We start from the raw sequence: 26,625 nt of genomic DNA, 5'->3' as shown, positions 1-26,625 counted from the left end.
TTTCAGATGCTTCCCATCATGTAACATATTACATAATGCTAATATAATTCTTCAAATCAGAAAACTGACACATAATACAAGATGCCTGACTTTGTGTACTGGATGTAATCATGTTCTGTTTTCTTATTATTGTGTCTTTGCTATCCATGAATAAAAGGTCAGATGAATCCCTAAACTATTCAGGTCTCCACTAGAGCAGCCAACCCTTTTACCTAACTCTTCTACATCTCAGGTCAACCCGGAGCCAGAGACCACACAAAGAGCAAAGCCTACTCTGGTCCAACGTTACACACACCAGTCAAACTAATGCTCAGTATCCTGCCTTCCCTGTCTGACTCAGAAACATAGCAAAGGCTCTGTCATTCTTTTGCTTTTAGAACATACAGCCTGATTCTCCATGTGACCCTGCAGGACATGTTGGATGCTCACTTCCAACAAAAAGCCATATCCCATAGCCTTTCACTGTAACTGATCTGTCTGTGTTGTCACCTCCATAAACTAACATCCCACGTGTGTAAATGAGACAGACATCTCTTACATCTCTTCTGTCTTGGAGGATTGTGTGGTTACACAAGTTTTGTGTAGCCTGGCTCTAACAGGGAATTTCAGCAGGCCACACAAGAACCACCAGAGCACAGATCTTCCCCCTTTTTAAAAATCAGGTGCTTTTATTTTATTTTATTTTTAATTATTCTGTGTTTGTTGGTGTGGGAGTGGGGAAAAACAGGGTGTGAGAACAAAACGTCATTGATCCTAAAAGCCAATAGAGGCTACCAGATCCTCTAGAGCTGGAGTTACAAGCAGATGTGAGCTGACCTGCATGGGTGCTGGAAACTGAACTTGTAGCTTCTAAAAGAGCAGCACACATTCTTAACATCAGAGCCATCTCTCCTGTCCTGCCTACTTTTCTTGAAACCATACCACAGAAGGGATAGCTACCTCTGCTTGCAAGATAATCTACATCTGTACACAACTGCCTCTATCCAAGTCTCATTTCCCAGGAAAACATCTGGGTCTGAAGAATGGAATGAAAGGCATGCACTATCACATTCAGCTCTTTATAACAGCTTCAAAGCTGCTCTGATCAATAAAGGCCACCAGATCTAGTCACCGGTCTCATTAGTAGGTGGGAGATAGCACACCTTCAGTTTTGAAGGCTATTTTAGCAGAGCATACAAGTCAATATAGGCTGTTATTTTCTCTTTTTTTTTTGCAATAAATCTGTTTTATTAAATATTCTAATAAATGTGTCTAAAATTTAAAAAAGTAATCCAATGAACAACCGCCAAAGTGTGGCAGTTTTCTTAAGTGGTACATAGAACCATATCACCACACTTGCTACAAGTTTTGAGTTGTTCTTGTTTAAATATTGAAGTCTGTGTATCTAGTATTATAAGTTTTCCCATGTGACTACTATTTTTAATTATGTATTTTCTTCATTTACATTTCAAATGCTATGCAAAAGTCCCCCATACCTGCCCCCACTCCCCTACCCACCCAATCCCACTTCTTGGCCCTGGCGTTCCCCTGTACTGAGGCATATAAAGTTGGCAAGACCAAGGGGTCTCTTTTCCCAGTGATGGCCGACTAGGACATCTTCTGCTACATATGCGGCTAGACATGAGCTCGGGGGGGGGGGGTACTGGTTAGTTCCTATTGTTGTTTCACCTATAGGGCTGCAGATCCCTTTAGCTCCTTGGGTACTTTCTCTAGCTCCTCCATTGGGGACCCTGTGTTCCATCCAATAGCTGACTGTGAGCATCCACTTATGTGTTTGCCAGGCACTGGCATAGCCTCACAAGAGACGGCTATATCAGGGTCCTTTCAGCAAAATCTTGCTGGCATATGCAATGGTGTCAGCATTTGGAGGCTGATTATGGGATGGATCCCCAGGTGTGGCAGTCTCTAGAGGGTCCATTCTTTTGTCTCAGCTCCAAACTTTGTCTCTGTAACTACTTCCATGGGTATTTTGTTCCCAATTCTAAGAAGGGGCAAAGTGTCCACACTTTGGTCTTTGTTCTTCTTGAGATTCATGTGTTTTGAAAATTGTATCTTTTATCTTGGGTATTCTAAATTTCTGGGCTAATACCCACTTATCAGTGAGTACATATCATGTGAGTTCTTTTGTGATTGGGTTACCTCACTCAGGATGATGCCCTCCAGGTACATTAGTTTGCCTAAGAATTTCATAAATTCATTCTTTTTAATAGCTGAGTAGTACTCCATTGTGTAAGTGTACCACATTTTCTATATCCATTCCTCTGTTGAGGGTCATCTTAAAAGACCCACAATGTGAGGACTCTCCCACATTCTGACTCAGGAGAGGCGACACCCCAAATCACACAACAAACAATCTTGCTGCAAATTGCAAGAGGATTTTTATTCAAGAGCGCTCTCGGGCCCATGGTCATACACCACACAGGGGTAGAGGACCATGGCACCCCGAGTAGCTGAGTAAGGGGGTATTTAAAGGAAGAAACCACAACTCATGGAGGTGGGGAGGGCGTTGTTGGAAAATACCAAAAATACCAGTTAAGAGTCACAAGGAAGTATAAAGTCACAAGTGTCAGGTTATCTCTCAAGACAGTTTCTAAGAGCAAGAGCCCCTAACAATCTAAGAGCCCTTAAAGATAGCACATTTGCACTGCAGGTTCCAGTAATGGTCAGGGTGCCTTTCTTTGAATTGAACCCAGGAAGCAGGTGGGTGGAGGAAGGAATGTCGCTATCTGTTTTATGACCAGCACCTGGAGCACTAAGCCACAAAAGGCTACACTCCCAAGCCTGGGCCCAAAAGCCTCAAATTTTGTTTTTACTTTGCTATACTTCTTCATTCCCCCCTTCTACTTGTTAATAGTTCTAATCTTAGAACTAGACACTATCTTTTCCCTGACATACTTGATCCTTTAGGGCATGGTACTGTTGTCTCAAAACTAAAAGCCGCACTGCACTAATTCTTGTTTTAATAAAGGTGACTTGCCTATTTAACACACATGGACCTATAAGTAAAAGCAGAAGCAAAATCAAAAGGGGTCCCATAAAGGTAGAAAGTAGGGTGGTCAAGAGTACAAGATAAGGGCCTTTCTACCTGAGTCTCAAGGTTTTCTGCGTGGAGCAGGTCTTCTTAGGCCTTCTGAAGCTGCTTTTTCGCTTGCTGTCTCACTCACTGGAGCACCTTGAGTCTAGAGAACAAAGGCTGGGAAAGCAGTATGTCAGCACTATGTACAAAGGCTATTTTTACCAGTGGAGGGGGCCCCCTGTAGAGTAATTTATAGGGGGGTCAGTCTAAACTGTCCAGGGGTGTTTCTATCCCTGAAGAGCACAAAGGGTAGGAGAGCTATCTAATCATTAGCGCCAGTCTCCGCTGTCAATTTGGTAAGGGTCTCTTAATGGTTCTATTCATTTTCTCTATCTGTCCTGAGCTTTGGGGCCTGCATGCACAATGTAACTTTTAACCGATCTCTAATATCTTGGCCAGTCCCTGATTTACCTGGGCAACAAAGGCAGGTCCATTACCTTGAGAAGATTTTTTTTTAGAAATTCTACCTCGTCATAGCAAAGGCCTTGCAGCTTTTGACTATTTCTTTTGCCAAGTCAGAGAGTCCTGTAACATAGTAGTCAAAGGACCTAACCACACCTTTTAATTTCTTGGCCCCCAGGCCAAGTCAAATACTGTCCATAACTTGATAGTGCTCAGGGGTGTATCTAAAGCTGGTCTCTCTGATGTCATAATAATCTTTAGGCTCCTTGACTGCCAGGATCATTGCTCCTTGAGCCACCTGTTTGGCAGTTAAATCTGCCATCTGATTTTCTTTAGCCACAGTATCTTAGGTCTTTCTCTGCAGATGTCAACAGCCCTCTTTGTATATTGCTCCATACAGTGGCAAAAGCATACCATACCTGCTGTCAGTGTAGACTTTTTTTTTGCCATTTATAGAGCTTGTCTCAAAGTCACAAGTTCAGCTTTCTGGGCCAACGTCCCTTCAGGGATGCTGCTGGCCTAGATCACTTGCATTCTGTCCACCACCGTACTGCTGTCCCCACCTTCTGCTTACCTTTAACCTCAAGGCTACTGTCATCAGTTTACCAGCTCGAACCCTCAGGCCAAGGCTGATCTGATCCTTCAGATCATTTTAAGTACCAGTTTCTCAGCGCAGTGATGAGTAGGTGCAGTCTCACACAGTGGGACAGCAGGTGGAACGAAGCGAAGGTCACTCGTTCAGTCAACAAAAAGCTCTGATGTGTCACAGGAGCGTTGGTCATCATCTATCAGTCAGGGGGCTTTTAGATAATGCTTTCAAGAGCGTGGGATGCCATTACAGTTAGTTACTGTCCCAGAGTGAGCTTATCAGCATCCTTGACAAGCAGATTATGGCAGCAATAGCTTTCAGGCAAGAAAACCACCCACTGGCAACAGGGTGTAACTTCTTGGATAGGTAAGCCACTGGCCTTTTTTAAGGTCTTAAAGTCTGAGCAAGGACTCCTCTGGCGACCCCTGATCTCTCTTCCACATAAAGAGTGAAAGGCTTGGTTAGGTCAGACAAAGGCTGGCCATCAGTAGGGCCTTTTTAATTTTTTAAAGGCTTTCTGACGATCCGGGATCCACAAAACACCTCCCCTTTCTTGGTTAGGGGGTACAACAGGGCAGCTAAGGTCACCAACCCAGGTATCTAGAGTCTGTAGAAGCCAGCAGTACCCAAGAATTTTTTTACTTGCTTTGGCGTAGTTAGCCACTACTTCCCGTCTCGAAGGGTGTATCTTAAATAAGTAATTTTAGTCTGACACAGCTGAGTCTTTTTAGCTGAGGCTCGGTCTTCAGTTGCCCAGGTTTCCTGTCTAGATCCTGTCTTTTTCTTTCTCTCCTATTACTGTGGTCAAGATTTTAGTCAAATTTCTCTCTTGTCTAAGATCCCTCCTGTTTTCTCTTTCTTCTGCCTCTCGCTTCTCTCTCTCTCACACACACTTTTTCTGCCTTTTTCACTAGATCACATAACTGTCTCTCTCTTGTAATACACCTTTTAATCTCTGAAGTTTCTTCCTAGGTAAGATCAAAGGGAGTGAACCACCTGAAGGCTTCCATAAGCCTTTTAAGGAACATTGAGGGAGGTTCGATCGGCCCCTGCATTACCTCTTACCTTAGCCAAATTAGTGGGCCTGTCTTGAGGCACCTTGGAGACCAGAGCCTGGTGTTATATTTTTAAGCTCTCCTTACCTTCAGCCATGTTGCAGTCGCAACTGGGGTGAGTCAAAGGGAATCCGATGTCCATCTCATTTTGTAGCTGTGTAGACTGCCCATTGGCTCCCAGGTTATTTTTCTAGCCTCTAACAGAATTTTCTCTTGCTCTTCGGTTGTTAAGAGCATCTGCAACAGCTGTTGACAATCATCTCAAGTAGGCTGATGAGAAAACATAAGGAACTCTACCAACCCTGTGAGGCGTTGGGGATCCTGAGAAAGGGGGTGGTTAGTTTTCCAGTTATAAAGATCAGCAGAGGAAAATGACCAGTACTGAAGGGTTAAAGTTTGGTCGGGTCCACCAGAGTCTGTCCGGACACTGTGCTCTGCAGCTCCATGTACCCGCAGCGGTCCACCTCTTGACACCCCGAGGGGTTTGGGGTTCCCTCCGCGGCTGGGGTTGAGGCTGTGGATAAGGGGAAGGTTGTGGACTAGGCCACTCAGGAGGCTTCATACAACCACAATTTTGAGAAGCAAAACCAAATTTTAAACAATCTATATATTTTTTAAATGAACTTTAAAAACATTACTTGCTACAAAGTTTGGCTGTCCGTTCCTGCACACAAACACAAGAAGGTGTAGCCGCCAATATATCTGTTATAAATCGGGTTTCTAGGATAAGAATTAAAACATATTTATACTTTTGAAACTATTTAGAAACAAAAATGAAATGGCCGTATACATTTGCTCATTTAAACCAAACAAAATTCTTAATTTTTCTAGCTGTAATTTCAAGAGAGGAGCACCTTGTCACCTGATGAATCCAATTTTTACAAGCACAGAGATTTTAGTAGGAAAAACAGCCATTTGTTCCCTTACCATAGAACTTTAGAAGCTGCTGGTCCCTATAAGAGCAGCGTTTATAATCAGCTCCTAGCAGGGCTTCTCCAGCCACACTAGATTCCTAACTACAGGTGCAGGGCACCAAAGACCAATTAATACTGTTTATTTAATTCTCTCTCGCTCTTCTTGACATCCACTGACAGATTGTGGGCCCTAGTCCTTACTTCAGTCCAGTGATCAAGAGTCAAAGTCAAAGGAGTTATCACTGTCTGTCCCATCTCGAGCTCGACAATACACACCACACAAGCAGACACAAACACAAAGGAAAAAAGAAACCAAAACCTACGTCGACTTCGTGTCGACCAGAGTCAGCTGGCCTAGAGTTAGGACGCTGACACAGATTGTCAAGGAGAAAAACTATCTCTTGACTACCGCAGGGGTCCACCAGGCATCCCTGGTCCTCCCCCTGTCCTCCCAGGACGTCTCCAAGGGTGAACGGACGGCGGGCACCTGGATACGTCTACCCTTACCCACCCCACTCTCCTGGAGCGCAGTCTCACTACTGAGCATCCGCAAAACCTAAACTGCGATCACACTGAACAGAACACAGAATCAACACAGAGACTACACAGAGAATCTTACCTCTAAGTGGGTCTAGGACTCCTGGGTGGTCGCGCAAAGAAACATAGGACAAGAAACAAACAACCCAACACAACAAGCACATGTTCCAATGTTCGGCACACACACAAGAGGGGATCCCCATACCTCTAAGTCGAAAGACCCACAATGTGAGGACTCTCCCACATTCTGACTCAGGAGAGGCGACACCCCAAATCACACAAGAAACAATCTTGCTGCAAATTGCAAGAGGATTTTTATTCAAGAGCGCTCTCGGGCCCATGGTCATACACCACACAGGGGTAGAGGACCATGGCGCCCCGAGTAGCTGAGTAAGGGGGTATTTAAAGGAAGAAACCACAACTCATGGAGGTGGGGAGGGCGTTGTTGGAAAATACCAAAAATACCAGTTAAGAGTCACAAGGAAGTATAAAGTCACAAGTGTCAGGTTATCTCTCAAGACAGTTTCTAAGAGCAAGAGCCCCTAACAATCTAAGAGCCCTTAAAGATAGCACATTTGCATTGCAGGTTCCAGTAATGGTCAGGGTGCCTTTCTTTGAATTGAACCCAGGAAGCAGGTGGGTGGAGGAAGGAATGTCGCTATCTGTTTTATGACCAGCACCTGGAGCACTAAGCCACAAAGGCTACACTCCCAAACCTGGGCCCAAAAGGCTCGAATTTGGTTTTTACTTTGCTCTACTTCTTCAATCTGGGATCTTTCCAGCTTCTGGCTATTATAAATAAGGCTGCTATGAACATAATGGAGCATGTGTCCTTCTTACCGGTTGGGACATCTTCTGGATATATGCCCAGGAGAGGTTTTGCGGGATCCTCCAGTAGTGTTATGTCCAATATTCTGAGGAACCGCCAGACTGTTTTCCAGAGTGGTTGTTCAAGCTTGCAATCCCACCAACAATGGAGGAGTGTTACTCTTTCTCCACATCCTCACCAGCATCTGCTGTCACCTGAATTTTTCATCTTAGTCATTCTGACAGGTGTGAGGTGGAATCTCAGGGTTGTTTTGACATGCATTTACCTGATGATTAAGGATGTTGAACATTTTTTCAGGTGCTTCCCAGCCATTCAGTATTCCTCGGGTGAGAATTTTTTGTTTAGCTCTGAGGCCCATTTTTTAATAGGGTTATTTGATTTTCTGGAGTCAATCTTCTTGAGTTCTTTATATATATTGGATATTAGTTCCCTATCTGATTTAGGATTGGTAAAGATCCTTTCCCAATCTGTTGGTGGTTTTTTTGTCTTATTGATGGTGTCTTTAGCCTTGCAGAAGCTTTGCAGTTTCATGAGGTCCCACTTGTCAATTCTCGATCTTACAGCACAAGCCATTACTGTTCTATTCACGAATTTTTCCCCTGTGTCCATATCTTTGAGGCTTTTCCCCATTTTCTCCTCTATAAGTTTCAGTGTCTCTGGTTTTATGTGGAGCTCCTTGATCCACTTAGATTTGACCTTAGTACAAGGAGATAAGAATGGATCGATTTGCATTCTTCTACATGATAAATGCCAGTTGTGCTAGCACCATTTGTTGAAAATGCTGTCTTTTTTCCCACTGGATGGTTTTAGCTCCCTTGTCAAAGATCAAGTGACCATAAGTGTGTGGGGTTTTTTTCTAGGTCTTCAATTCTATTCCATTGGTCTACTTGTCTGTCACTATACCAGTACCATGCAGGTTTTATCGCACTTGCTCTGTAGTACAGCTTGTGGTCAGGCATGGTGATTCCACTAGAGGTTCTTTTATCCTTGAGAAGAGTTTTTGCTATCCTAGGTTTTTTGTTATTCCAGATGAATTTGCAAATTGTCCTTTCTAATTCATTGAAGAATTAAGATAGAATTTTTATGGAGATTGCATTGAATCTGTAGATTGCTTTTGGCAAGATAGCCATTTTTACAATGTTGATCCTGCCAATTCATGAGCATGGGAGATCTTTTCATCTTCTGAGATCATCTTTAATTTATTTCTTCAGAGACTTGAAGTTCTTATCATACAGATCTTTCACTTCCTTAGTTAGAGTCACACCAAGGTATTTTTTATTATTTGTGACTACTGTGAAGGGTGTTGTTTCCCTAATTTCTTTCTCAGCCTGTTTATCCTTTGTGTAGAGAAAGGCCATTGACTTGTTTGAGTTAATTTTATATCCAGCTATTTCACTGAAGCTATTTATCAGGTTTAGGACTTCTCTGGTGGAATTTTTAGGAACACTTATCATATCATCTGCAAATAGTGATATTTTGACATCTTCCTTTCCAATTTGTATCCCCTCGATCTCCTATTGTTGTCGAATTGCTCTGGCTAGGACCTCAAGTAATATATTGATAAGTAGGGAGAAAGTGGTCAGCCTTGGGATTGCTTCCAGCTTCTCTCCATTTGCTTTGATGTTGGCTACTGGTTTGCTATAAATTGCTTTTATCATGTTTAGGTATGGGCCTTGAATTCATGATCTTTCCAAGACTTTTATCATGAAGGGGTATTGGATTTTGTCAAATGCTTTCTCAGCATCTAACGAGATGATCATGTGGTTTTTGTCTTTTACTTTGTTTATATAGTGAATTACATTGATGGATTTCCATATATTAAACCATCTACGCATCCCTGGAAGGAAATCTACTTGTTCAGGATGGATGATTGTTTTGATGTGTTCTTGGATTCGGTTATCGATAATTTTATTTAGTATTTTTGCATCAATATTCATTAGGAAAAATGGTCTGAAGTTCTTTATATTTGTTGGGTCTTTATGTGATGTAGGTATCAGAGTAATTGTGGCTTCATAGACTGAATTGGGTTTCTTCTGTTTATCTTTTGTGGAATAGTTTGAGAAGAACTGAAATTAGATCTTCTTTGAAAGTCTGATAGAACTTTACACTAAACCCATCTGGTCCTGGGCTTTTTTTTTTTTTTTTTTTTTTTTTTTTGGTTGGGAGACTATTAATGACTGCTTCTATTTCTTTCGAGGATATAGGACTGTTTAGGTCATTAATCTGATCCTGATTTAACTTTGGTACCTGGTATCTGTCTAGAAATTTGTCCATTTCATCCAGATTTTCCAGTTTTGTTGAGTATAGCCTTTTGTAAAAGGATCTGATTGTGTTTTGTATTTCTTCAGGATCTGTTGTTATGTCTCCCTTTTCATTTCTGATTTTGTTAATTAAGATGCTGTCCCTGTGCCCTCTAGTGAGTCTGGCATCTTGTCTGGGCATCTTGTCTGGGGCTATCAACAATGAAGAAAGAGGCATGAACAGAGCTCATTAAGATGATATAAGACTCAGGGAAGGGTGTCAGTGTTGAATAGAGGTGGTTCTATGGTAGAAGAACAATGAGGACAGGAAGAGAGGCCAGGACTGAAAGTGAAAATTGAGACAGAGGAAGTTATGTATGATGATTGGAGATATGTCAGGATGGAGGGTTTTTTTTAATAAATCATTTTTTATTATTGTTATTTTATCTATTTACATTTCAAATGTTGCCCCCCATTCTCAATCACCCTTACCAGAGTTCTTCATCCCATTCCCTCTCCCCTACGCCTCTGAGATGGTTCTCCCACACTCACCCACCCACTCTCCCACCACCACCTCCCTCCACTATCTCACCCCGACAGCATCCTCTTTCCCTGGAGGATCAATTCTCTACAGGATTAGGCACATCCTCTCCTACTGAGGCCAGACAAGGCAGTCCTGCAACATATGTGCCAGGAGCCACAGGACAGCCTCTGTGTGCTTTGGGTTGGTGGCTTAGTCTCTAGTTGCTTCCAGGAGTCCAAGTTAGTTGACACTATTAGTCTTCTTATGGGGTTGCCATTCCCTTCAGCTCCTTCAATCCTTCCCCTAACTCTTCCATAGGGGTCCCTGATCTCAATCCAGTGGTTGACTGTAAGCATCTGTCTCAGTCATCTGCTTGTAGAACTTCTCAGAGGACAGGCATTCTAGGCTCCAACACAACATGTCATCAGTAATAGTGTCAGGTTTTGGTTCCTGCCCATGGGATGGATTCCAAGTTGGGCTGGTCACTGGATGGCCTTTCCTTCATTCTCTGCTCCATTTTTGTCCCTGCATTTCTTTTAGACAAGAACAATTCTGGGTCAAAAATTTTGAAGGTAGGTGGGTGACACCATTCCTCCACTGGGGGGCCTGTCTATCTACTGAGGGTGGTCTTGTCAGAATCCATCTATCCCCACTGTTGGACATTTGGTTAAGGCAGGATGGCATTTTGGTTCTGTTCTTCTGATTCCCGTTACAGCCTCCTCTGTTGGCCTTGGCTCTAAGGCCATAAGAAGACATGAGACATGGCGATTGTTAAAGCAGCCTGAAGCTCATGTGAGCTCATCGCAGAGTCTTTTACTGAACACAGACATGTAAGGTGATGTGACCTTCCATGTCATTCTCATAATGACAGGACTTTGACCCAAGGGATTATGTTAACCTGACCTGGAATTGAATTAGGCTGAGTTTAAGAGTTTAAGAGATTCTATGAAAATATTCAGATGTCTTGGATGTTCCTCATGTGCACTTTCCACCTGGGAGCTCAGGAAGCATTAGAGCCTCCCTTGCCTTGAATCTAGAGGTGCACATAGATGGTGCAAGTAGGTGCTACTGCCTAAGTTTGCTAGATTTAGGAAGTAAAGGAAAACATAAAAGTCTCATAGACTGTATTAGTCAGCTTTCGTGACCACAGCCAGATGACTGAGGCAGGCTATCCATGAAGAAAGACGTCTCTTAGTAGCAAAGAAATCTGAGGCACAGGATTCAGCCTTTCCAGTTCAATGCTAGGGGATATGTTTTGACCCCACTGAGATCCCCAGTGTCAGATTCTCTCAGGCACAGGGAGGTGTTGATAACAATGTGTCTTTTGCTATAAAGTAAAGAAAGGAGAAAGAGGATGCTCAAGACAGTCAGATGCCAGAGCCTCCATTATTGTTCAGAAGAATGACCCCTTCCTGGGGCACATGGGCAAGCTTCTACTTACTATTTTGAGTCTTCAACATCTTTCCTTCTTAAATTTTGAGATTTTTGTGTTTTAATATGTATGGGTGTCTTGAGTATATATATATATATATGTGTGTGTGTGTGTGTGTGTGTGTGTGTGTGTGTGTGTGTATCACATTTGTCCTGGAACTGGAGTTACTGATGGTTGTGAGCTATAACATGAGTGCTGGGAATTGAACTCAGGTCTTCTACATGAGCAAGTGCTCATAACTGCTGAGCTATCTCTTTAGTCCTGAATCTCCAACACCATCAATGAAAATGACTGACTACAAGAATTGGTCCATAAGATTAAGGTTCTCATAGTCACATATAATTTTTATCATAAGGTTCAAGCCACTTTAATATTTTCATTTAAATGCACTTCATTTTCCAGAGGAAAAAAATAGCCACTAGCCTTAGTCACTCTGAACCTAAAAGAAAGACTAAGAATGTGGGTTAATGTGGATGCCTGGCAGCAATGGAGACAGAAGTGGGTGAAGGGTCAAGACTCAGAAACAGGGCCTTTTTGATACACCTGTGAGACTGGTGCCAAGAGTAGGCTGAGAAAATGAGTTGAATGTTTTCTAAATATATTCTTGAAATTATATTTAATCATTTTCTCCTACACTTTCCACCCTCTATACACTCCCATATACTCTCCATTCATGTATTTCATCTTCATACCCTCTTCTGATTAAATTGTTCACACTCACACTCACACGCACACGCACACGCACATGCACACGCACACGCACACGCACACACACACACACAAATATTCCTAAAGACAAGATGGAGTTTGAGAGAATGGGCTCTGATCCAGTTCCTGTATTTATAAGACAATCATAGCCCCAATAAGACTTCCCTGGAAATCTCTCAGGCACAGGGAGAAACCCTCAGGTAGAAACCTTCAGGCATCATTGCATGACCCATCCTGTATCGGTTCCATGTCTAGGATCACGTCCAGGAAAGTATTATTCATTTCAATTTGGAATTGAAAATCTTATAAATGAAGTAAAAGACACTGGCAGTAAATTAGGATACTAGAAACATCCAGAGTGAATGAGAGAGACACTTGGCTAGGGCACGTTCCCACAAGAAGACTGAAGACAGAAAGAATGACTTTCAGTTCCAACCTAGGCCCCAGGAGGTGACCTTCTCAAGAAGAATCCAAGAGCTGAGTGATGAGCAGTCTGCCATGAAAACACCCTTTACTGTATCAGACATTGGGGTGGTGGAGCCACAGATGACAAGTGAACTCTGGAAATGGAACAGCACAGCAAAGGGATAAAATGCTTTGGTTGTGTTTTTATTGTTCTTGGAATTTCATACATGAGTATTTACATAATTCATACCCTTTCCTTTCCCAACTCCTTCTGTGCCCTCCACTACCTCTCAAATCAAGGACCTTCTCTCTCTCTCTCTCTCTCTCTCTCTCTCTCTCTCTCTCTCTCTCTCTCTCTCTCTCTCTCTCTCTCTCTCTCTCTCTCACTGTGTGTGTGTGTGTGTGCGCGCACACGTGCGCATTACATTGTTATGTATATTATATATATTATATAACATATAATATTCAGTCTGTTTAGTGTAGATAGCATGTACATATGTTTAGGGCTGACCACATAGGATTGGATAGCCCATCAGGAACTTAATCCCAGGGAAAACATGATTTATCCTACTCTCAACATATATTGATTACCTATAGCTCTTTGTCTGGTCTACATGAATCCCTTCCCACTCATAATGGCATGTCAAATGATAACATTCAGGTTTGGTGGACAAGCATATGGTTGAGAATTAGTGGAAACACCTCTCACAGGAATCCTGATTCTCCAGCTCTTACAATCATCTCTTCCTCCTCCTTCTCTTCCTCCACGTCCTTTTCCAGTGGGAGCTGGAGACAGAGATCACATTTTATCTGCTCACAGGAAATAGAGAATAAAGGAAGTAGGGCTAAGCTAGAAATTCTCAAAGCCCACTCCCAGTTACCTACTTCCTCCAGGAATCTTACACCTTCTAAAGGTTCCATGACACACCCCACAAAACTCCAATGGAGGACCAAGTGTTCAAATGAGCCTTTGGGGACATTTCTCATACAAACTTCACACAATAAGCATCTCTGTAATATGTTCACATATTATACCCAAGACTTTCAGAGCAGGGTCACATGGTAGTGCTAATTTCAGTACACACACACACACACACACACACACACAAGTATGAGCCCACATATAAGAGAAAGTCTTGTGCGTGCCCGACTGGCCAGGAAGAACGACTCTGCAACAGGATCCTTCTGCACATGTTTATTGGGAGAGCTTGATTGAAGAGGCGAAGTGACCACAAGCCCAGAACTGGTGCTGTTTATATAGGCCTAGGAGAGGTGTTCTCTCTCATCTGATTGGTTAACATGTCTCTCATCTGATTGGTTGATGTGTCTCATATCTGATTGGTTAACTTTGGTTAATTCTCAAAACCTCATCTTGGCAAAAGAACCTTTACATGTATGTGTGGTGGCCAGCAGTAGCCAACTGCCACTCTGCAACTGCCACTCTGCAACTGCCACTCTGTAACTGCCACTCTGCAACTGCCACTCTGCAATGACTTCCCACAAGAAAGCATTCATGATTTGTCTTTCTGAGTCTGGCTTAGTTCACTTAACATAAGTTGTGGTGAACTTCCATACTGATCTCCATAGCACTTGGACAAGTTTCCTATCGCACAGAGGTGAATGGGGTTCCTCGTCCCCGGCATCCTTGCCTGTATGTGGTCATTGTCCCCTTACAGACAAGCCATTCTGACTTGAGCAGTTCTAATTTGCATTTCCCCAGAGACCAAGGATGTTGAATACATTTTCAGGATTCTTCAGTTCAGTGATCCCGTTATGGTGGATGAGCCAGTGGATGATGGTTTCTATTGTTTGGTTGGGGGTTGGGGGGTAGTTTCTGCAGTTCTTTATACATCCTACATATAAATCTTTGTTCTGTTGTCTAGTTGGCAAAGACTTTTTCTCACTCCATGGTCTCTCTTTACCATGGTTGTTGTTTTGTTCTCTTTGCAGAATTCTTTAAGTTAACAAAGTTTGGAGCTGTGACGAAAGAATGGACCATCTAGAGACTGCCATATCCGGGGATCCATCCCAAAATCAGCTTCCAAATGCTGACACCATTGCATACACTAGCAAGATTTTGCTGAAAGGACCCAGATATAGCTGTCTCTTGTGAGACTATGCTGGGGTCTAGCAAACACAGAAGTGGATGCTCACAGTCAGCTATTGGATGGATCACAGGGCCCCCAATGGAGGAGCTAGGGAAAGTACCCAAGGAGCTAAAGGGATCTGCAACCCTATAGGTGGAACAACATTATGAACTAACCAGTACCCCGGAGCTCTTGACTCTAGCTGCATATGTATCAAAAGATGGCCTAGTCAGCCATCAGTGGAAAGAGAGGCCCATTAGACTTGCAAACTTTATATGCCCCAGTACAGGGGAACTCCAGGGCCAAAAAGTGGGAGTGGGTGGGTAGGGGAATGGGGGGGGAGGGTATGGTGGACTTTTGGAATAGCATTGGAAATGTAAATGAGGAAAATATCTAATAAAAAATATTTTTTAAAAAGTGAGATTTATTTACTTCTTGGATTTATGTGTGGGTTATCTGCATGTATGTCTGTGCACCATGTACATGCAGTGCTTACAGAGGCCAGAAGAGGGAACCAGATCCCTTGGAACCAGACTACAGACAGTAGTGAGTCACCATCAGGATTGATGGAGATGCGGAGGAGACAGACCTCTGCAGAAGCAGACTGTCCTCTCTGAAGGAGAGGAGACTGTGAGCCCAGCAGAGACTTTAAGGGAACTTTAAAGGGCAGAGGGGGGACTTTGGAAAAGGAAAATTTTATCAGTGGATGTGTGGTTTATAGTTCCAAGGCTAAATAACTTGGCAGATGTTGTCAGTATGATGTTGCCTTTCTGGGTGAGAAGTTGTTCTTAATGTTACATTGAATCAGAAGCACCCAGCTCATCTAAGTTTCTGTATTCTAGGTCATCGATGCTTCATTATCCACTGAGATGTCTATTCAGGGCAAGGGAATTTTATTCTATCCCTTAGGAAATCCTTAGGATTATACCTGTGCTTTTCAATTCCTGTTCTGAGCAGCATTGCCTATGCACATATCTTCACGTATTTCTTTTGTATTTCTCTTTGGTACTTTCAAACTTGAGAGAGAGAGAGAGAGAGAGAGAGAGAGAGAGAGGGAGAGGGAGAGGGAGAGGGAGAGGGAGGGAGAGGGAGAGGGAGAGGGAGAGGGAGAGGGAGAGGGAGAGGGAGAGGGAGAGGGAGAGGGAGAGGGAGAGGGAGAGGGAGAGGGAGAGGGAGAGGGAGAGGGAGAGGGAGAGGGAGAGGGAGAGGGAGAGGGAGAGGGAGAGGGAGAGGGAGAGGGAGAGGGAGAGGGAGAGGGAGAGGGAGAGGGAGAGGGAGAGGGAGAGGGAGAGGGAGAGGGAGAGGGAGAGGGAGAGGGAGAGGGAGAGGGAGAGGGAGAGGGAGAGGGAGAGGGAGAGGGAGAGGGAGAGGGAGAGATTAAGTCCTTGAATACATTTTTTAATTTAATTTTTTAAATAATTCAAGGCAGATGGATTCTAGTTTCATCCTTTTACATGTGGAAATCTGGCTTTCCCAACAGCAGTAGGTAAAGACACTCTTGTTTCCTCCAATGCATGTCTGTGGCACTAATCTCAGTGCTATGGGGAGAAAAGGGAGGGTTGCTGGAGTGTGCTGAGCAACAAGCCAGGCTACCTGGAGCATGAAGTCCAAACAAGTCAATGAGGACCTAAGTTTGGTTTCCAGCTCCCATCATAGGCACATCACACTGGCCTATAACTAATGCTCCAGGGGATCTGATCCCTTGGCCACTAGGAGCAACTGCATTCACCTGCACAGACTATATGTAGACATACAAGCCTGTACACACATATAATAAATTAGGTCAATCTTTGGGAAAGCAAAGATACTGACAAATACAGTGATGGCAAACAAGATGATGATCACATCACAAAGCAAAATGGCACTGCCCAAATGGGGAGTCCAGGATGGAGCCACTCTGTCTAATGAGCCACTTGGCTATTCAGGCTCCATAGCACCACTGTTCACTGAGACATCCTCATGCAGGCAGCATTCCATGGCCAGCTCATCCATGTAGTAATGTCTTCTGAACCAAAACATGCCATCCTGGATGCAAGCTTGGTGTTACTCAGCTCTAAAGAGAGGTTCTCAAGACTCAGAAAGAAATGAACTCACAGATCTTGGGAAGTCCCTGAAACATTCTGGATTCACAAGGCCTCATGCCCCCAAGGGTGCATTAGTGTCAAGGACTGCTAAGGAGGAGGACATCAATTGCTGAGCTTGCTCAGAGCCATGAAGTGAGCCCCAGGGCTCCAACTTTTAAGAGTTCCAACTTTGATGGGGTCGGCTTTTGGTATGCAGCCATCTTTGTGGCATGCATGCTCCTATAGATGATATTTCATTCATTCCTCCTGTAAGTGATTCCAATAAAATCATTGGTTCACAAAGATAGATGTAGTGATACCATTACTATTGAGGCCTGCTCCCCTAGCATAGATGTAGCCATTTTGTTCCATGCCTGACAGTCAAGGATGCAGAAAAAGTTTGACTCAGAGCAGGGACAAGCTGTCCCACATACCCTGTTATGTTCTGTATGTTCTGAGCATTGTTAATTTATTTTATAAGATTCCCCAACCATAAACTCCACTTAGGACCAATGAGAACAGTTAAAACTGTTCTGTCTAGCTAGCCAGAATAGCTTGCATCAGAGCCAACCACCAATGAGCACTTCTTGCACCTGCACGTGAACTCATTGAGGTTTTGTGGAGATTTTTCCTTTTTAAGATGGCCCTGACATGTGTTTGATGACCAGCCTCAGCTCTCAAAGGCTATGACCCTGATCAATCAGTTTTGGGGGGGGGGTGTTGTTGTTTTTCATGACATACATGAATGATTTCCTAGTACTGAGAGGTTGAACTTCAACTATCCACAAGAGTCCATCAGGACCTGTTCTGCTGAAGTCGTGTGTCCCCTTCCCCAACACCACTGCCTCCCAGCCCAGCACTGCCACCTGCACAGTACTCAAACACTTTCCTCCTGAAGAACATCCACTAGTTGTGGGGACCACCTGTACATCTCTACCAACATGTTTTCCTGAGTGCTGTGCCATTGATCATTTGCACCACTGTTTTAAACTTTACCCTCATGGTATCTGTGAGGTTGTAGTTCACCAGGCTCCTCACTAGTCTTGGCTTGTGGTTGTTTTGAAAGGAAATGGTCCCCATAGGCTCACAGGATGCTGGACTGTTAGGGGGCTATGGCCTTGTTAGGAGAAGTGTGCCTCAGTTCTCTTTTGCTGTCTGCCAACCTGGATGTAGAATTCTCAGCTCCTTCTCCAGCACCATGTCTGCCTGTATGCTACCATGCTTCCTGCCATGAGGATACCAGACTGAACCTATGAAACTATAAGCCAGCCACAATTAAATGTTTTCCCTTCTTCACAGCAGAAAAACCCTAACTAAACATGGATTGAGATCCTAAAACCTCTAAGCCCAATTCCACTGACACATTTCCTCCAACAAGGCCACACCTACCCCATAAGCCCCTACATCCCCTAAGGCCACCCCCTAAGCATTCTAATTTTCATTCTGTGGAGGCCTTTCTTTCTTTCTTTCTTTCTTTCTTTCTTTCTTTCTTTCTTTCTTTCTTTCTTTCTTTCTTTCTTTCTTTCTTTCTTTTCTTTCTTTCTTTCTTTCTTTCTTTCTCTCTTTCTCTCTTTCTTCCTTCCTTTCTTTCTTTCTTTCTTTCTTTCTCTCTTTGTTTCTGTCTGTCTGTCTGTCTTTCTTCATTCACTTTACATCCTAATATCCATAGTCCCCCCCCCACCCCTATCTCCCCTCCTCTTTTTCTCTGAAAAGAGAGATATATCACCTCACCTTGGCACATCAAGTCACTATAGAACTAGGTGCATCCTCTCCCACTGAGGCCAGACAAGGCAGCTCAGTTAAGGGGACAGGATCTGTAGGCAGACAGATTCAGGGATAGCCTCCACTCCATCTGTTGAGGATCCAGAATGACAACTGAGTGGCACATCTGCTACAAATATTCAAGGGGCCTAGGTTCCATACTCATTCTTCTGTTGGTGGTTCAACTGGAACTTGTTGCCTGTGGGGCCTGGAATTGGGAGGAACTGGAAGGAACTGGAAACCTGTGGGGACCATTCTTATTTAAAACACCAGACACCCAACTTTCAGTTCTTTCTCAACAAAGAAACAAAAGCCTAATACAGCAAAAATATACCCCAAAACCTACAAAACAAAATAAAACCACATCCAAAAAGATCACACACACACACACACACACACACACACACACACACACATACACACACATATACGACCAAATAGAAGTACACACAACAAAACTGTGGTGTCCAATTATACATCATTGGTCCATTGGTCAATTACTCCTGATCATGAAGGTCCTGGAGTATTGATACAACAAGAGTCATTTACTGAAGAAAACAGATTTTTCCCTTGCCTAGTAGGTACAAGTGACAGATCAATTGTTAACCTTTACCACTGTGGCTAGTCACCAGGACCTGCCTGGACTTTAGGGGACCAAGCTGAGGTGGAATACAGAGTTGGACAAAGGCCAAATCCTGAAGATCTATGGCCTTGTAACTTCCTCTTACTGTTCTGAGGGCCAGAGATTGATAGCCTCTGCAAACTTAACTCTTTCTTACTGTTAGCACTGGTCTCAATAGTTAACTAACCTGGACCCTTGAGGCTCTCAGAGTCTGAGCTGCCTAAACCAAAGAACATACACGGGTTGGACCTCTCTGCACATATGTAGCAGATGTGTAGCTTGGTCTTCATGTGGGTCCTGAACAACTGGAGCAGGAGCTATCCCAAAAGCTGTTGCCTGACTGTGGGATGGATATATTCTTCTAGCTGGGCTGCCTTGTTTGGCCTCAGTGGGAGAGGATGCACCTAGTCTTGCAGAGAGTTGAAGTGCCAGGGTATGGAGATACCCAGGGGACCCCCACCTACTCAGAGGAGAAGGGGAGGAGAAATGGGGAAGGATTGTGGGTGGGGGTGACTTAGAGGGGGTCAGCGAACAGGATATAAAGTAAACAAATAAATAATTAAGTTAAAAAGAAAAAAGAAAGAAAAATTAAGTGCTGGTCTCTTAGTCAATAACTCTGTGCTTTAGTGAGCAGTGATCTCTGGGGATTAACACATGCTGCTTTGCAGAGGGGAATTAAGTAAAGGATTTATTGCCAGGGCTGCTTCCCCTGTGAAACCATCCAGGAGCTCCATTGGCCAAGCCAGAGGCTCAAAGTTTGTTAACTCTTTGTGAAATAGGGAGAAAATAAAGGAAAAGAATTTAAATCTTTTACACATGCAATATGCACACACACACACACACACACACATACACACACACATTCTGGCCGGGTCTGATAATTTGTCTCAACTCTACAAGTGTTCTTTCATACTTACATACATATACACATATTTACACACATATGTATAGACAAACAGACATATGCATATACGCATTTGGTGGATGGGACTGAGCCCCAAATACCACACACATGCATTTGGATGGATGTGTGGATGGATGGATGGATGGCTGGCTGGATGGATGGATGGCTGGATGGATGGATGGATGGCTGGATGGATGGATGGATGGATGGATGTGGCAGAGCCCTCCAAGCCACTGCTTTGTTTCCTTTCTTTGTCCTTTTAGTAATCAAAAGTTCTTAGAAACTTACCTCATAGATAAAATGTCACACAAAGAGGGAGTTACAGAAGGATGATGATATCATGTTCAAAGCAGTGCTTCAGTCTCTGACCTCAAAGTACTGCGATTATAAATTCCAAGCCACAGTTTCACATGGACTTGCTTTACCATAGTGCACACTTGTGACTCTATTCTTGGATCTGAGCTAGAATGAATGTTTTTCCTTGATCACAAATTTTTCTGAAGTCTCTCTTTTTAGTGTAATTGTGGAAGCTTATTTCCCAATTTCTTGTGCAGCCTTTACTTACTATTTTATGAGAAATTGGCACATTCTATCCTGATTCTAACTTTATTATATCTTTCTGGCAAAATAACTAAAACCATTTCTTAAAACTTTCTTCCCACTTTTATGCAACTGGTTTGCTGTCACAACACAAGTGTTGTGAAAACCACCTCTAATTCAAAGCCAAAATGGGAACAGCCAACATTGTCCTTATTGGACATATATATTCAGGCAAGTCCACCACAACCAGCCACCTAATCTACAAATGTGATGGAATAAACAAATGAACCATCAAAAAGTTTGAAAAGGAGGCTTTCAAAATGGGAAAAGACTCCTCAAGTACTCCTGAGTCTTGGACAAATAGAAAGCTGAGCGTGAGTGTGGTATCACTATTGACATCTCCCTGTGGAAATTTGAGCCCAGCAAATACTATGTGACTATCATTGATGCCCCAGGACATGGAAACTTCATCAAAAACATGATTACAGGCACATCTCGGGTCAACTGTGCTGTCCCGATTGTTGCTGCTGGTGTTGGTGAATTTGAAGTTGGTATCTCCAAGAATGAACAGACCCGTGAGTGTGCCCTTCTCGCTTACACCCTCAGTGTGAAACAGCTAATTGTTAGTGTGGACAAAATGTATTCCACTGAGCCACCCTACAGTCAGAAGAGATACTAGGAAATCATTAAGGAAGTCAGCAACATTAAGAAATGTGGCTACTACCATAAGTCAGTAACATTTGTGCCGATTTCTTGTTGGAACAGTGACAACATGCTGAAGCTAGGTGCTAATATGCCTTGGTTCAAGGGATGGAAAGTCACCTGTAAAGATGGCAGTGTCAGTGGCACCACAACACTGGAAGCTTTGGATTGTATCCTGCCACCAACTCTTCCAACTAGCAAGCCTCTGCAACTGCCCCTTCAGGATGTCTATAAAATGGGGGGTACTGGTTCAGTCCCTGTGGGTCAAGTGGAAACTGGTGTTCTCAAATCTGATTACCTTTGCTCCAGTCAAGTCAAGTCTGTTGAAATTCACCGTGAAACTTTGAGAGCAGCTTTTCCTGGGGACAATGTGGGCTTCAATGTAAAGAATGTCTCCATCCCAGTACTCAGGAGGCAGAGGCAGGCAGATTTCTGAGTTCGAGGCCAGCCTGATCTATAAAGTGAGTTTCAGAACAGCCAGAACTACACAGAGAAACTCTGTCTCAAAAAAAAAACAAACAAACAAACAAACAAAAAACCAAAAACAAAATGTCTCCATCAAAGACATAAAGACATTAGACATGGCAATGCTGCTGGCAATAGCAAAAATGACCCACCAATGGAAGCAGCTGGCTTCACTGCTCAAGTGATTGTCCTGAACCATCCAGGCCAAATTAGTGCTGTTTATGCTCCTGTACTGGATTGTCAAGTAGCCCACATAGCATGCAAGTTTGCTGAGCTTAAAGGAAAGCTTGATCCTCATTCTGGTAAGAAGCTGGAAGATGGCCCCAAATTCTTGAAGTCCAGTGATGCAGCCATTGTTAACATGGTCCCTGGCAAGATCCTATGTGTGAGAGCTTCTCTGATTATCCTCCACTTGGTCATTGTGCTTTTCATGACATGAGACAGACAGTTGCTGTGGGTGACATCAAAGCTGTGGACAAGAAGGTGGTTGGAGCTGTCAAACTCACCAAAATTGCCCAGAAAGCTCAGAAGGCTACATGAATATTATCCCTAATACCTGCCACTCCAGTCTTAGTCAGTGGTGGAAGAATGGTATTAGAACTGTTTGCCTCAATTGGCCATTTAAGTTTACTAGTGAAAGACTGGTTAATGATAACAATGCTTCGTAAAACCTTCAGAATGAAAGGTGAATATTTTATGGACCATTTTTTTTGTGTGTGGCAGTTTTAAGTTATTAGTTTTCAAAATCAGTACTTTTTAATGGAAACAACTTAACCAAAGGCCTGTCACAGAATTTTGAGACCCATTAAAATGAGTTTAATGAGAAAAAAAATCTTCCTAAAATTATTTGAATCAATAAACTGTTGTATAAAAGAATTCATTTATTCACTCGATCATTCTTTTTTCCCAATCAGCAAACACTTTACTTGTACAAGCTCTTCATGGCAGATCCTGGATGGTGGAGGGGAGGAGGGATTCTCCTGCACTAGAGTTGGTAGGGAGGAAGCCAGCTCCCAGGGACATATTTGCTCCAGCAGCTGGCTCACTAGTCCCGTGGGAGGGCAAAGAAGACCTGTATCGAGTGGCCCCAGGTTGGGAGGGAGTTTGGGGCAGCCTGGCTGATGGGGAGTGGGGAGGCAGACAACCAAGCTTGGGGCTTAGTTCCAGATCCTGCCTTCTCTCTTTCTTCTTTTTTCTTTCTTTTTCTTTTTTTCTTTTTTCAAGACAGGATTTTCTGTGTAGCCTTTGATGTCCTGGAACTCACTCTGTAGGCTAACCTCAAATTTATAGAGATTTACCTGCCTCTGCCTCCCAAGTGGAAATAAATGCATGCACCGCCATCACAGCCCAGCCATTCATTATATATATTACACTAAAGTAAAAGAAAAATTATCACATTGTAAGTTGGACAAAACAAATCAGTAGAAGAACGAGCCCAAGAAAAGGCACAAGAGTCAGAGACCCACTCATCTGCATACTCAGGAATCCCATAAAAACACTAAAGTGAGAGCCATAATATATGAGCAAAGGACCTGGGGCAGACCAGTTGCAGACTCTGTGCTTTAGTCTCTGTGAGTTCATATGAGCTTTGTTCATATTGATTTAGAGAGTCTTGTTTTCTTGGTGTCTTCTAATCCCCTCTGACTCTTGCATGAGTTCCACCTCTTCTGCAGGGTTCAGTGAGCTCTGAGGAACTTTTCTACTGTGTTAGAGTATATACATATATATATAACCTTGACTTTACCCTATGTTCCTGAGTTCTCTAGTCTCAGGATTTTGGTCACCCAAGAAGTACTGGGTATGGGTCCATCTTCTGGAATAGACAAGTCAGTTGTCATTTGGTTACTCCCACAAGCTTTGCGTCACTCTTGCCATAGCATATCTTGCAGAGAAGCCATCACTGTAGATAAAGGTTTAGTGGATGACTTGATATTTACCTTTCTATTTTGGTAGCCTGAGGAGTATCTCCCTGTACCAAAGACACTAGAACACAGGAATGATGGCTCTATGTAGGCACCAGCTCAACTTCTCCAAATCCAATGAGTTGTGTAGGTGTTGTCTTCAGCAATGGGGCCTGCTGTCAGTCTGTAAAAAGCAGCCTATAGTCTTGTTTGGTGATTCCTATGGGACCAGGTGGCCAACAATTTAAGTAGATGTAACCCAATTCAGGTCCTGGGATCTACATTTGATGGCAAGAGATGGCTAGTGGAAATTCTGTCTCCTCCATAATTTGAGAATGTCAATTAGATTGCCTTCATATATGTGTATATTTGGGATTTTTCTACTGTTTCCATACTACCCCTCAAATGCCCCCTAATTTTAGATGTCTCTCCCTCTTGTCCTCCCCTCTGTACTTGATCCTCCCATTCCAGTGCCCCCATACATCTATAGTAATCTATTCTGTTTCCCTTTCCTAACAAGGTCTATCTGTTCCCACTAGCCTCTTACTCTCTATACCTACCTACTGTGGCTTGGTGGAGTGCTTAGTTATCGTTGACTTCACAGCTAATATTCACATAAAAGTGAATTTCTACCATATTTGTCTTTCTGAGTCTGGGATACCTCACCCAGGATGATGGTTTATTTCTGATTTACATCCATTAATCTATAAATTTTGTAATTTCATTTTTTTTTTGTTTTTTGTTTATTTGTTTGGTTGGTTGGTTTGGTTTTTCGAGACAGGGTTTCTCTGTGTAACCCTGACTGTCCTGGAACTCACTCTGTAGACCAGGCTGGCTTCGAACTCAGAAATCTGCCTGCCTCTGCCTCCCAAGTGCTGGGATTAAAGGCGTGCACCACCACCTCCCAGCTTGTAATTTCATTTTTTAACAGCAAAGTAATACTCCATTGTGTAAATATGCCACATTTTCTTCATTGATTTTTCTGTTGAGGGACATCTAGGTTGTTTTCAATTTCTGGATACTATGAATAGAACAGCTATGAACATGGTTGTGCAAGCATCTTTGTGGCAGGATGAAGTGTTCTTTGGGTGTATGCCCAAGAGTTAGGTCTAGCCAGATCTTGATGTAGATCGAGTTCCATCTTTCTGAGGAATTGCCTCACTGATTTCTATAGGGACTGTATAAGTTGGCACTGTCACCATCAATAGATGAGTGTTCCCTTTACTCCACATCCATGGCAGCATGACCTGTCGTTTGTGTTGCTGATCTTAGCAATTCTCTAAGTGCAAGATGAAATCTCAAAGGAGTTTGTATTTCAATTTCCTGATGGATAAGAATTTTTTACCTTTCTTTATGTGTTTTTCAGCCATCTGAGTCTCCTCTACTGGTAATTCTGTTTCATAGGGCCGGATGTGGTGGCACACGCCTTAATTTCAGCACACGGGAGGCAGAGGCAGATGAATCTCTGAGTTCAAGGACAGCCTGGTCTACAGACTGAGTCTCAGGAATACAAAAAAAACAGAGTGGGGGTGGGGGAGACAGGGGTGGGGAACGGGGGACTGGATTATATAATGAAGAGTCCAGCCCCTGGCCTGGAAAGTTCAGGGTGGTGGGCAGTATGCCAGCCCAGTAGCAGGTAGGGACTGACGGATTCTGGGACAACCTGGAAGCTTGGTCTGCTTTGGTATGTTAAATAGCCACCTCTGTGGCTTGTCCCAGGTCTCAAATTCAAGCATAAGTCATTCTCATCTAAAGCAACTGTCCACTGGGAAAGTGTGCCCTGCAGTAGGACCAACCACCTCTTTAGATGTTAAGACCCAGTAGAGCAACCTCAGTGGCAGCAGCTAGAATTGTCCTTTGATTCACTGTAGAAATCTGCCAATCTCAAAGTGTTTGCTCTTTGTTGGTATGCTAATGTAATGTACCACGTATCAAAACGAAAACAAAAACACTAAAACAGCAGGATAAACATCCTTTTAGCTCAAGGAAGCTGAGCCCATAGGTAGTTAAGAGAGTGGTTGGAAAAGAAGGGAATGAGATCAAATAACGAATTCTTTTACGTCTCCCTAAGAAATGTTACCTGTTCAGTTTCAGCTTTTAGCTTTCGTAATTATCTTTCAGGACAGTTACTTTAGATGAGAAAAATTTATGGTTGGATTTGAGACCTCTGATAAGCTGCACAGGTGCCTATTTAGCAATACCAAAGCAGACCTAGACTCCAGGTTCTCCCAGAATCCCAGGTTCTCCCAGAATTCTTCTGTCCCTACCTGCTACTGCTCTGGCATACCAGCCAGCCTGAAAGATAAAGACAGGGAAACCCTGTCACACAGCCAGGAGGTAGGTCTGACTCAGGAATGGAGTTAGAAACATAACAGGAGAAAAAGGCTTGAATCTGGGACTGGGGTGGAGAAGGAGTACAAATCCCACATTCCAGAGTCTGCTTTGCTGCTGAAACATAAAACAGCGCAGGGCAATGTGGCAGGGCTGCTCTGCTTTGAAGGAATCTGCAGGATGCGGCGGAGGGGGGGGGGGGGGGCGTGCCTCATCAGCCAGATTAGCAGAATTTTAGCTGGTAAAATCAAGGTGTAGAAATGAAGCCAAGGGAGGGGTGAAAACAGAAAAGACTTGAAGATAAGAAACATTTTAAGTCTTCATCTTTATGAGCTTGTCCTGAGTTTGGGCTTCCTGGTCACCCACCTTCCCATGCCTACCCTCACCCCAGACGCCTTCATTCCTTCTGCCCAGTCTTGGGCCAGTCGAGTATTTCTCCTCTGTACAGATCCCTTGCAAGGAAGAAGGCGACCGCAGGCTGAACACGGAAACAGAGCAGCTCCCTTCCCCCATTTCAACAGCACCCCTCTTCCCCCCGC

At 43.4% G+C, this 26,625-nt stretch overlaps 1 pseudogene; it reads left to right on the top strand.

The window, feature by feature from the left end:
• Window positions 1-21,165: 21,165 nt before the first annotated feature.
• Window positions 21,166-22,394, top strand: LOC110297396 (elongation factor 1-alpha 1 pseudogene; annotated as a pseudogene).
• Window positions 22,395-26,625: the final 4,231 nt, after the last annotated feature.

The sequence above is a fragment of the Mus caroli genome, unplaced genomic scaffold, assembly GCF_978045245.1.
Source record: "Mus caroli unplaced genomic scaffold, Mus_caroli_1 scaffold_8, whole genome shotgun sequence".
Classification (NCBI taxonomy): Eukaryota; Metazoa; Chordata; class Mammalia; order Rodentia; family Muridae; genus Mus; species Mus caroli.
Note: the sequence above shows the minus strand (reverse complement) of the source record. Positions and strands in the feature narration are given on the sequence as shown.